At 43.4% G+C, this 12,891-nt stretch overlaps 1 protein-coding gene across 1 annotated transcript in view; it reads left to right on the top strand.

Annotated features, from left to right (window-relative positions):
• Window positions 1-12,891, top strand: part of LOC126272090 (laminin subunit alpha-1) — a 1,228,077-nt gene that overhangs the window by 760,622 nt on the left and 454,564 nt on the right. The gene's annotated exons all lie outside the window — the stretch shown is intronic.

The raw sequence follows: 12,891 nt of genomic DNA, 5'->3' as shown, positions 1-12,891 counted from the left end.
TGAAACTGGCTTTGCCGTTACTTTTGAGGTTTTCTCTGCAAGATGTCCCATTCTTCTTGACCACCCTAAATCACTTTCTGTCCAGAGACAGAATAGAAAATGTATCAATTAAGTGGTCCCGGCGGAGGTTCGAGTCCTCCCTCGGGCATGGGTGTGTGTGTTTGTCCTTAGGATAATTTAGATTAAGTAGTGTGTAAGCTTAGCGGCTGGTGACCTTAGCAGTTAAGTCCCACAAGATTTCACACACATTTGAACATTTGTCAATTAAGTATTGTTTAGTAGGCAGGTGGACACTAACCAGCATGACTGCCTTTCTTCTGACTTTGTTCGTCACGAAGATACAAACTTTTAAGTTGTGGGCTATATTTTTTATTCGGTAATCTACTTCCTCTTCTCAAGCAACGTTCAAAAATATACACAGTGTATCATTCACGTAAACTTGGCGATATTAAAAACGTGACGCGAAACTGACTTTGACTGTCGTGCAATGGTTCAACATGCTGAATTTGATGGTAAACAAATGTATACTCGAAGAAAATTCATACCGATCATGCAGTCAGTTTTGAAAAGAGGACAACCTGCATTTCCTCGTCGTGTTAGTTAAGAGAAAATGAACGGATCCCTAGGTTACGGTGTGTATAGGAAACTAACTACACATTGACCTCTGTTTCCACGCATTGAGCCGTCACCATTCGTCACGAAGACCTTGATGTGTTAAGGACTCTATTCCATAGAGCTCAAACGTCTTCAGGCAAGGAGAGCCTCGCTGAAGAATTATATCACCTAGCAATAGTGTTCCGAATTATCAGGTGCTCATTTCGTCAATCTGAGCGACATCGTAGTCAAAATCAAGAACTCCTGAGAAACGGGTTGAGACTGAGACAGAGAAAGAGAAGGCAAGAAACGCTTATCTACCTTCTATTGACATAATTTCTTGAAAGATGGGTAGACTCTTACAAATTTTTGTTTTTGACTGACCAGTCTTCTGACTGATAAAAATGAAACGAGCGTGTGGCATCGTCGCCCGGGAGGCCCCACCCGGGCGAGATTGGCCGCCAAGTGCCAGACGCCACACTGGGCGACCTGCGCGCAGGTGATGAGGACAACGCAACACCCGGTCCACCCAGAAAATCTCCAGCCAGGCCGAGAATCGAATCTGTGCCCAATTGCATGAGACGCGAGCACGTTACCACCCAGCTAAGCAGGCGGACTTCTGACTGATACTGTACACTGACAAGCCAAAATATTTGACCACTGGCCACCGCCACGATGGATGCCGCCTGGTGGCATTGAGGGCAAGTGACGAAGTAACAAAAGTATGTAAGCGGAGCAGACCCCCCCATTTTTATGAGCGTATCACACCACTGCTATAGACACTGGCTAGTTTTGATCTATATGATGGAAAATATGCTTCTTCTCAATTAAAATGTCCACATTCAAACATACTTGCCACTTGAAACGGCTTAAAAAAGTTTGGTACCACGCACAGCGCCTCAATGGAGGTCGTGCCAAAAGACCCCGGGGATTCTGAGTGAAACACTCCTCTGGCCGCGCCTCACAATGGTTTTATGCGTGCCTTAGCATAATCGATGTGCCCTAACACAAATCGATGTGCCCTAACACAAGCAGCAGGAAAACAAGTTATTGACTCAAAGAGTGGTGTGTAAAACGTCCTCAGTGTCTGTGCATCAGTTTCATTGCTTTGTTAATTGTCAGTCTGGCATCTTCGTTAAAGTGTAAATGTTCGTCAAAATAAACGCCAAGGTACCTTATCAACAGCTTTCCTTTTTACATATGTGTTGTTTAACTTCATATTGCATTTCTTTTCAGCGTGCCTCTTAGAAGTAAGTAAACAGTTTTGTTTGTTGCTATTGTGAGTTTGTTGTTCGTGCACAATTCTGCGACGAACGCGAGGAGCCGCATGGCTTTACTCTCTAATTGGGACCTTGAGTCTGCAGATACCGTGACCTTAAGGTCATCAGCAGACGCAATCACCCCGTTAGCCAGGCCATTGTCTTCTAGTGCATTCAGTAGTGGTCCTATGGCTACGTCCCACAAAATCGGTCCGCATATTGATCCTTGTGGGCAACCCCTTTGTTACCCTTTTTATAGCCTTTTGGGACCAGTCCTCCATTCCACTATCCTGTTTTTACAATAATCTCTAAAGCTGTTGTATAGGGCCTGTGGAACTTTCATCTCTAAGTCTTGCAAACAGCGCCACCTATCCAAGGTTGTCGAAAACACCAGCTGTGTCAATTAGAATTGCCACTTTGTATTTCTCATATATATTCTGTGTCACGATTCAAAAGTAGGCTCCCGCGATTGCGCACGACCGGAAAGACGGAATTCGCGATTCTGGCCGCGCGCTCGACGCAAGGAGTTTGCGAAATCGGCCACAGTGGAAGATGTGGTGGGGCTGAGCCGTGCTGGCGCCACGCGGAGGAAGTCGCGGCAGGAATGCTGATGGCGCAGAGTGTGGCGGGCGGCGCGGTCCGCCGACGGCCGGCTCAGCCGGCGCCTAATGGTCCGCGTCATGATACACTCGCTTCCCCTGCCCTCAATTACGGCCGATTTGTTTGTCGAGTCCGCCTCGTCTCGTGCACAATCCCTGGGAGCGGCGACGACCGCATGACCCACCCCCACCATAGACGCCTGACCAGCGATTATGAATATTTATGAGCAGGTTCGTGTGGGACGATCGTCCCTTGACCACCAGTTTCGACCGCGCGAACTATCAGAAAACATCTGTTCCACATTTACCGTGCATATCCAATTAGAGTTGTTTTGAGTTTTTGTCTCGTGTCATCTGCTGCAGCTGTACAGAACACAATGTGAAAGACGAAAACTGCATCGAAGCTTGTCGAATAGTTATGTGAGGTCTAGTCTTTTGCTTTCAAGATGTTCATCTGAAGATCTATCTTACCCCTAGTGAGATAAGCCTCTACATCCTTACATTTGTCCTCTAGCCATCCCTGCTTAACCATTTTCCACTTCCTGCCGATCTCATTTTTGAGATGTCTGTATTCCTTTTTGCGTGCTTCATTTACTGCATTTTTATATTTTCTCCTTTCATCAATTAAATTCAATATTTCTTCTGTTACCCAAGGATGTCTACTAGCCCTCGTCTTCTTACCTACGTGATCTTCTGCTGCCTTCACTACTTCATTCCTCAAAGCTACCCATTCTTCTTCTACTGTACTTCTTTCCCCCATTCCTGTCAATTTCTCCCTTGTGCTCTCCATGAAACTCTGTACAACCTCTGGTTCTTTTAGTTTATCCCGGTCCTATCTCCTTAAATTCCCACCTTTTTGCAGTTTTTTCAGTTTTAATCTACAGGTCATAACCAATAGATTGTGGTCAGAGTCCACATCTGCCCCCGGAAATCTCTGTCTTACCATTATATAAGATATCTGAAACCTGTCAGTATCTCCAGGCTTCTTCCATGTATACAGCCTTCTTTTATGATTCTTAAACCAAGTGTTAGCTGTGCAAAATTCTACCAGGCGGCTTCCTCTTTCATTTCTTAGCCCCAATCCATATTCACCTACTAAGTTTCCTTCTCTCCCTTTTCCTACTCTTGAATTCCAATCACCCATGACTATTAAATTTTCATCTCCCTTCACTACCTGAATAATTTATTTTATCTCATCATACATTTCATCCAATTTCTTCATCATCTGCAGAGTTAGTAGGCATATAAACTTGTCCTACTGTAGTAGGTGTGGGCTTGGTATCTATCTTGGCCACAATAATGCGTTCACTACGCTGTTTGTAGTAGCTTACCCTCACTCCTATTTTTTTTATTCATTATTAAACCTACTCCTGCATTACCCCTATTTGATTTTGTATTTATAACCCTGTTTTCACCTGAGCAAAAGTCTTGTTCCTCCTGCCACCGAACTTCACTAATTCCCACTATATCTAACTTTAACCTATCCATTTCCCTTTTTAAATTTTCTAACCTACCTGCCCGATTAAGGGATCTGACATTCCACGCTCCGATCCGTAGAACTCCAGTTTTCTTTCTCCTGATAATGACGTCCTCTTGAGTAGTCCTCGCCAGGAGATCCGAATGGGAGACTATTTTACCTCCGGAATATTTTACTCAAGGAGACAGTAAACCTGTATGCCCTCGGGAAAAAATTACGGCTTAGGTTAGTTAGGTTTAATTAGTTCTAAGTTCTAGGCGACTGATGACCTCAGAAGTTAAGTCGCATAGTGGTCAGAGCCATTTGTAGCATTTTTCGTAGCCGTGTTTGGAGGCAACCGGTCAGGCTGCACGCCTTTGGCACACTGCCCGTGCAGCAAGGTGGAGGTTCCCTACTGTTTTGGTGTGGCATTACGTGGGGCCGACGTACGCCGCTGGCGGTCACGGAAGGCACCGTAACGGCTGTCCAATAGGTGAATGCCATCCTCCGACCGATAGTGCAACCATATCCGCAGCATATTGGCGAGGCATTCGCCTTCATGGACGACAATTTGCGCCCCCCCCCCCCCCCCCCCCATCGTGCACATTTTGTGAATGACTTCCTTCAGGATAACGATATCGTTCTACTAGAGTGGCCAGCATGTTCTTCAGACATGAACCCTATCGAACATGGTTCAAATGGCTCTGGGCACTATGGGACTTAACATCTGAGGTTATCAGACCCCTAGAACTTAGAACTACTTGAAGCTAACTAATCTTAGGACATCACACACATCCATGCCCGAGGCAGGATTCGAACCTGCGACCGTAGGAGTCGCGCGGTGCCAGACTGAAGCGCCTAGAACCGCTCGGTCACAGCGACCGGCCTATCGAACATCCCTGGGATAGATTGAAAAGGTCTGTTTATGGACAACGTGACCAACTAACGACTCTGAGGGATCTACGCCGAATCGCCGTTTAGGAGTGGGACAATCTGGACCAACAGTGCCTTGAAGAACTTGTGGATAGTATGCCACGACGAATACAGGCATGCATCATTGCAAGAGGACATGTTACTGGGTATTAGAGGTACCGTTGTGTACAGCAATCTGGACCACCACCTCTGAATATCTCGCTGTATGGTGGTCCAACACGCAAAGTGTGGTTTTCATAAGCAATAAAAAGGTCGGAAATGTTGTTTATGTTAATCTCTACTCTATTCGAATTGTCGGTACAGGTTCCGGAACTCTCGGAAGCGAGGTGATGCAAAACTTTTTTTGATGTGTATATTTAAAAAAAACGCGTCGTAGAAAAATATAATTCGATCGCCCTTTATGCAAGACCATGTGTCATTAATCCAGCGCGCCGATGGATCCGAGCAGCTCAGTTTTCCTGTGCTGTGCGCTTACGCTATACTGTGAGGTTACTAGGAGACTTTAGAAAAGTAAATAACAAATTCGTGATTGTGCTTCACATTCCGATGCTATACGCAGAAGCGCTGATGAGTAACCTAAAACGTTAACGGGTAGACTGCCGTTAAGAGTACAGGAAAGGCTGCGGTTCATTGAGAGAAGTTGAGGCTTATCTGCGGCAGAGCGCTTGCAAAACATCCGCGTGGCCTACTTCGGTGAACTGTTAGAGCACGTAGACTCCCTGGGATTGTGAGCTGAGTCGGAATGCTGGCTAGCTCACAAGGCCACAGTCTGTCGGTCCAGTTGCGAGGCCTCCCTAAGGATACCTCTGCGCTGCCGTTCCACCCGAAACCGCTCCACGCAGGTACCCCTAGATATGTGGTGGGCGAGACCCAAAGGCAGGTCGCTGATCGAATGCTCAGACAGTACCGAGGTTTTCATTTGCTCCTTTAAGCTCCGTACAGACTATGCCGTATGAAAACAGTTCAGAAAACTAGATCATTTTTGTAAATCATGAAAATGATGGTTCTTCTTCACGTCCGCAAGGCACGTAGGAAGCTACCCGTACTTTCGCTTCTAACAATTTCTTCTCATTAAAAACGGCGTACTAACGTCTATTTTATAGGAAGACTGTGGTGTTTACCAGCCAGTAGTACGGAGGTATATTCTACATCTACGCATATACTTCTCAAGCCACCATACGGTGCATGGCGAAGGGCACCTTGTACCACTGTTAATCATTCGCTTTCATAATCAACAATTCTGCAGCAAACCGATGTCAAGGATCCTGGTGTAATTTTGAGAGTCCGTTGTTTTAACCTATCCTCTTATTGTACGACCAGTGACGACACGCTGGTATGTCGTCTCTATAAGATGCGTTTACCCTGAATTTGTATGCATTAGATGCTAGTTTGACGTTAAAATTTTCCATAATTGTACCATTGTGTACATTACAGTTGCGTCCAGTTAATGTGAACAGCCGTCGGAGTGGCTCTATATAATAATTTTTCTGTACAAATGATCTGAAGACGGCGATTTAATTTCGTGGAAACTAGTAATCACTGTGTATTTTTGTGCGATCTGAGCGAATAAATTTCTGTAAGAAGACGAACAACAGCGTTTATAAACATGAGTCATCTGCGGTTTTTTCCTAGTCGCTTGGGAATTTGCGCTGGGCGAGAGATTCGCAATAAATGCAAACTATGTAAGGGGCCAATGAAGAAGGACACTCTCTGTCAAACCGAGTTGGTAATCCATCCGGACCTAGTGACTTATTTGTTTCCGACTCTTTCAGTTGCTTCTCAACGCTTGGGATGCTCTCGCTGATGTAGAAATCAAGCCATTTTTACGAGATCTACTTAAAATCTTCTGGACCTCATGTATGAACGGAGCAAGTTCACACGACAAGTGGTTGGACAATCGTGTTCATTCCCACTAAAGACGTCTTCAGTCCTCAGAAAAGTGACCAGAGATGAACACAGTAACTGATTCATAAGTATTTAGTTTATCATGTCTGATCTCATTTTGTGGTTTTGGAGTGAGTAATCCAATACAGTAAAAGGTATATGCTGTCATGTTCTACATATAAACTAATCAAACAGAACATACGAACATCTTCCTGCCACTGTAATAAGCACGTGTAGATAATGTGGAGAGCACGAGACGTCTTACCAAAGGAATACAACAAAATGTTGAACCATACTATTGAAAATTAGCGAAAGAGTTCGAGACCCTAAAGCGCCTTAAATGTGTTGGGTGTTAGTAAAATCATTTAATTCTTTAGCTCGGAACTTACAAAGCAGAACAGGACACTGTGTTTGAACGGTTTTGGATAGAGAGGCACTGCATCACTCGATTGTCAGACAGTGACTCAATGTTCTTGCTAAATCATCTCGATGGTGGTGTCGAAGTTTGCGATATTTCAAAAAAAAAAAAAAAAAAAAAACCGCTGGCTTGGCAGACGCGCACTGAACGAGAAGGCGCACTGGTTAAGCACACTGGACTCGCATTCTGGAGGATGACTCAGGTTTTCCGTGATACCCTAAATCACTCCAGCCAAAAGACCGGATGGTTTCTTTTGAATGTGCACAGCCGTTTTTCTCCCCCTTCCTTGTACTCCGCCTCTAATGACTTCGATGTCGACGGGACGTCAAACCCTAATCCTCCCTCCTTGACAGATGCTCTTCGGGATGTATAACGCCGAAATTGAAATATTCACCACTATCTTAATGGGGTTACGCTCATGTTATTTCCGTCCATTTCCGTCCGTTCTCGGCTTATTTCCTCTCGAATAGCCAAAAAATGTTTCACGGGGCAGTTGTTCTGACGCTACTCTTTTCGTAGCCGTAATGTTCTGGTTGATAAATACACATATAATAACTTGTACAACATATGTGGATCTGTGTAACCCAAACTTGAAATTCATCACAAGTAATTCGTTACTTTGATTTATGTGCAGAAATAACTTTCAGGATTCTCCTTGCATTCCATAACTGATTTGTCTAGATATTGCGTTCCTTTTAGTTATCCATTTCTTCATTGAGAATTCGTAACAACGATTCAATAAGATTGTTCAGAAAATCATGTGGGGATATATCCTTACATTGACAGTTAAACTGAGGCTGTAACCGTTAGTCAACGGAAACAGACGTCTCTTTTCCCAACATGCTCCTATTGCACTGTCTAACTAGTGAGAATCGTCTGTATTAGACGTGTCGGCGGATTTTACATTGAAAAAAAGTGATAAACTAATAGTAAAAAGCCTCGAAAACTCCCTTAGCACATATCCATTTGTTCGATAAAATAATACTATCTATCTAATTCGCCAATTTATTTTGCCTTGCCCGCCTAGATCACTAAAAACTGCCATTAAATCTCTTCTGTTGTTATTCGTTGTTTTATTTTTCTATTTGTGTTGTATTTGTATAGCACTGGTCCGCGTGGCTTTCTTTCAGAATAAAGACATCCCTTGACAACCCAGCTAGTGAGCTACCATATCACCTCTCCCTCCACCTTTCCATCTACAGATTTCTGAATTCTAACGAGTCGATTGCAGCGGAAAGTGCGGCAGTACGGTGCCTGGTGGAACTTACTGCAGCAAAGATTCACTGTCGTATGCCATCGTACTTTACATATATTAGTATGACGTCATCATGACGAAACTATTAAGAGAGAACGAAACAAACATTTTGTCCTAAATCATTCCGGTTGGCTACACGAAAACAGTAATATTTTCAAGTATCATCCATATCCAGAGACATATGCGTCTACGTGAGCATATATCTTTGTACTAAATGTAATGGTCACTGCCTTTGCAGTTTGTTTTTCTTGTCCTGTTGCATACTGCACTCCATCACCTTTAGACCTGTCTTAATATAAACGCCAGTCAAGTACTGTTAAAAGGCATAAAATGTATTTCAGATTTGAAACTGGAGTGTTCAAAGGACTTCCGAAGGCGGAGAATTGAAGGGACGACGCGGGAACGCGGATTAGGAAGAAATGCCAACCTTCTCCAGTATTCAACATGTGCAGTTGCGTCATTATTTACAGTGTCTAATGACTCGCTTTACTCGCCTCCACTTAAAGTTTGCGTCACTGCTGTTGACGTTTCCAAGCAGTCGAACACTCTGAACCCACCTCCAAGTGAGCTGCTATTCTGTTTAAACTTCTCTTAATGAGCAGTAAACACAAACTCGTTAGCACCGAACTCCAGACGCTTCGGTTGTTTAGTTCCATCTATAGAAAGCATTGAGAAGAACGTGTTAAACCTACATGTGATTCACATATTACACAACTTCTTATAAGTGTAAAACTGAATCATATTTACCTTCAGTTTTTTGCGATCTCAGATTGTAAAAAAAAAAAAAAAAAAAAAATGTTTTTCCGTTGTACTCATCGATATTTCGGCAGACTCCTCCGAAACCAGCCCTTTTACACTGTCTTGGTATAATTTGGTGCGTAACTTTCGTAAATCAACAATCACTGCAGATGATGATGAAAACGTCTAACATTCCGCGTAACACATTGACAATACAAGTTTTCTTTCTGTTTCTACAAAATCTAACTACCAGACTTCTACAATTTGTAATACTAATGCCTTATCCTATTTCTGAACATCTCACGTGTTAATAGAGGGATGCTGACTCATTTTTCAGGCTAGCAAATGGGAAGTTTAGGTGCACAAAACGGTCCAGACATCAGCTGGTAGTGTGTGTAGTGATATGAAACAATGTGTACTTAGTGTGTGTAGTGACTGGGAACGGGAAATGAATGGACAGTTTAGCACTAGCCATTTATCATTATTAAATAATTTGAAATTTCCTGGCAAACTGTATGCCGGAACGAGCCTCGAACTCGGTACCTTTGTCTTTCGCGGTCAAGTCCTATATCTCGTCTCCTACTTATAAAACATTACTGTACACTAGGGATAAAGCGTATAAGGTAGCACTTTTTTAAACAGACTGGTCTTGTATTCATGAGGTCAACTTGATTTAGATTTTCCGTGATTTCCCTAAATTACTCCAGGAAAACGCCGAGGCGCTTCCTACTATAAGACCAGTTGGGCTAATAGGTCCGTTTCATCTCCTTCAAAATTAGTCATCTCTTTGTTGGTCTTCCTAAAGATCTTTTACTTCTTGGATTATATTGTTTTATGGTTTCACCTACACCTGTCATATGGTCTATATCAGGCATAGTCAACCTTTTATAACTACCTTCCACTTTTTTATCGCGGTTAATAATAAAAATTTCTCATCGCGCACCGGTCGCACAGTTACGGTGATATATGACTTTTTTTGTCATCAGTCTTCTGACTAGTTTGATGCTGCCCTCCACGAATTCCTCTCCTGTGCTAATCTCTGTGTTCGTCTACAGTTTTTGCCCTCTACAGCTCCCACTAGTTAGTACCATGGAAGTCATTTCCTCACGTCTTAACAGATGTCCTATTATCCTGTCCCTTCTCCTTATCAGTGTTTTCCTTTCCTCTCCGATTCTGCGTAGAACCTCCTCATTCCTTACCTAATCAATCCACCTAATATCCAACATTCTTCTGTAGCATCACATCTCAAATGCTTCGATTCTCTTCTGTTCCGATGTTCCCACAGTCCATGTTTCACTACAATATAATGCTGTGCTCCAGACTTACATTCTCAGAGATTGCTTCCTCAAATTAAGGCCGATATGTGATATTAGTAGACTTCTATTGACCAGGAATGTCTTTTTTTTTGCCATATCTATGATGTCATCCTTGCTCCGTCCGTCATTGGTTACTTCACTCCTTAGGTAGCTGAATTCCTTAACTTAATCTACTTCGTGACCATCAATCCTGATGTTAAGTTTCTCGCTGTTATCATTTCTACTGCCTCTCATTACCTTCGTCTTTCTGCGATTTACTCTCAATCCATATTTTGTACTCAATAGACCGTTCATTCCGTTCAGCAAATCATGTAATTCTTCTTTACTTTCACTCAGGATAGCAATGTCATCAGCGAATCGCATCATTAATGTCCTTTCACCTTGAATTTTAATTCCATTCCTGAACCTTTCTTTTATTTCCATCATTGCTTCCTCGATGTACAGATTGAACAGTAGGGGCGAAAGGCTACATCCTTGTCTTACACCCTCTTTAATACAAGCACTTCGTTCTTGGTCATCCACTCTTATTATTCTCTCTTGGCTGTTGTACATGCTGTATATGACCCATCTCTCCCAATAGCTTTATTTTTCTCAGGATTTCGAACATCTTACACCATTTTACATTGTGGAACGCCTTTTCCAGGTCCACAAATCATATGAGCGTGTCTTGCTTTTTGTTTAGTCTTGCTTCCATTATTAACCGAAACATCAGAACTGCCTCTCTCGTTCCTTTACTTTACCTAAAGCCAAACTGACCATCATCTAGCGCATCCTCAATTTTCTTTTCCTTTCTTCCGCATATTATTCTTGTAAGCCACTTCGATGCACGAGCTGTTAAGCTGATTGTGCGATAATTCGCGCACTTGTCAGCTCTTGCCGTCTTCGGAATTGTGTGGACGATGCTTTTACGAAAATCAGATGGCACCTCTCCAAAACACTGGAAGAAGAGTGCCTGTGCTTAGGCCGCCGTCATACTCGGCAGCGATGGTCTTCCGCGGTAGTGCCGAACTGCGATGCATCGTTCTGTATCTGCATCTACATCGATACTGCACGAGCGTATGGTGCGTGGCGGGGGATGCCCTGAGCACTGTGCGACGCCGTTCGTCAGCAGTCCTTGCCCGTCGGTCGCGGCGGCTGGTGTTTCAGCAGTAGCGGCAGTCAAGGCCTGGGACGATAATGGCCCAGACAGGTTACTGCGAGTCTCCGAGCAGCGGTGCCTAATGACACAGGATACTGCGGGGAGTCCACTACTTGTTGTCGGATGGCAGTTGCACAAGTGAAGGGGTTACGGCGCGTCTGCTGCACAGCACGGCGGTCCTGCCTTGTGGTGGCCGGACGTGGTCGACGGGTATCTCGGTATGCCTGCCCTCACGTTCTCGTACAGTCCAGCTTCGGGCCACTGTCACATTCGACTGCGCCACAAATCCGAGTATTGTACAGTCACAGATGGTAGGAACCAGTTTTACTGATTAGCGTCTGAACAATTAAGAATTTTAACTGTGAGAGGGGAGTACGGGTTATTCGTTCTTTTTCCGTAGGTCAGTACAGGATTCACCGAAAACAACATTTCTAACTAGGGTACTAACGGAATGCGTACTTCGTTAAATAATTCCTGATATCATATGTTGTTGTTCTGTTGTTCAATCCAGAGAACGGTTTGATGCAGGTCTACATGCTACCCTATCCTCTGCAAGCTTCATCATCTCGAAGTACGTACTACATCCTTCTGAATCTGCTTACTGTATTCATCTCTTGGTCTCCCTCTACGATTTTTACCCTCCACGCTGCCCTCCAATACTAAATTGGTGATCCCTTTTTCTAGTCAAGTTGTGCCACAAATTCCTCTTCTCCCCAATTCTATTCAGTACCTCCTCATTAGTTACGTGATCTACCCATCTAATATTCAACATACTTCTTTAGCATCACATTCCGAAAGCTTCTATTCTCTTCTTGTCGAAACTATTTATCGTCCACATTTCACTTCCATAAGTGGCTACACTCCATACAAATACTTTCAGAAACGACCTCCTGACACTTAAATCTATACTCGATGTTAACAAATTTCTCTTCTTCAGAAACGCTTTCCTTGTCATTGCCAGTTTACATTTTATATCCTCTCTACTTCGACCATCATCAGTTATTTTGCCCCCCAAATAGCAAACCTCCTTTTCTGCTTTAAGTGTCTCATTTCCTAATCTAATTCCCTCAGCATCACCTGATTTTATTCGACTACATTTCATTATCCTCGTTTTGCTTTTTTTGATGTTCATCTTATATCCTCCTTTCAAGACACCGTCCATTCCGTTCAACTGCTCTTCAAGGCCGTTTGCCGTCTCTGCCAAAATTACAATGTCATCGGCAAACCGAAAAGTTTTAATGTCTCCCCCATGGATTTTAATTCTTACTCCAATTTTTTCTTTTGCTACCTTTACTGCTAGC

Source organism: Schistocerca gregaria, chromosome 5 (assembly GCF_023897955.1).
Source record: "Schistocerca gregaria isolate iqSchGreg1 chromosome 5, iqSchGreg1.2, whole genome shotgun sequence".
Lineage (NCBI taxonomy): Eukaryota > Metazoa > Arthropoda > Insecta > Orthoptera > Acrididae > Schistocerca > Schistocerca gregaria.
Note: the sequence above shows the minus strand (reverse complement) of the source record. Positions and strands in the feature narration are given on the sequence as shown.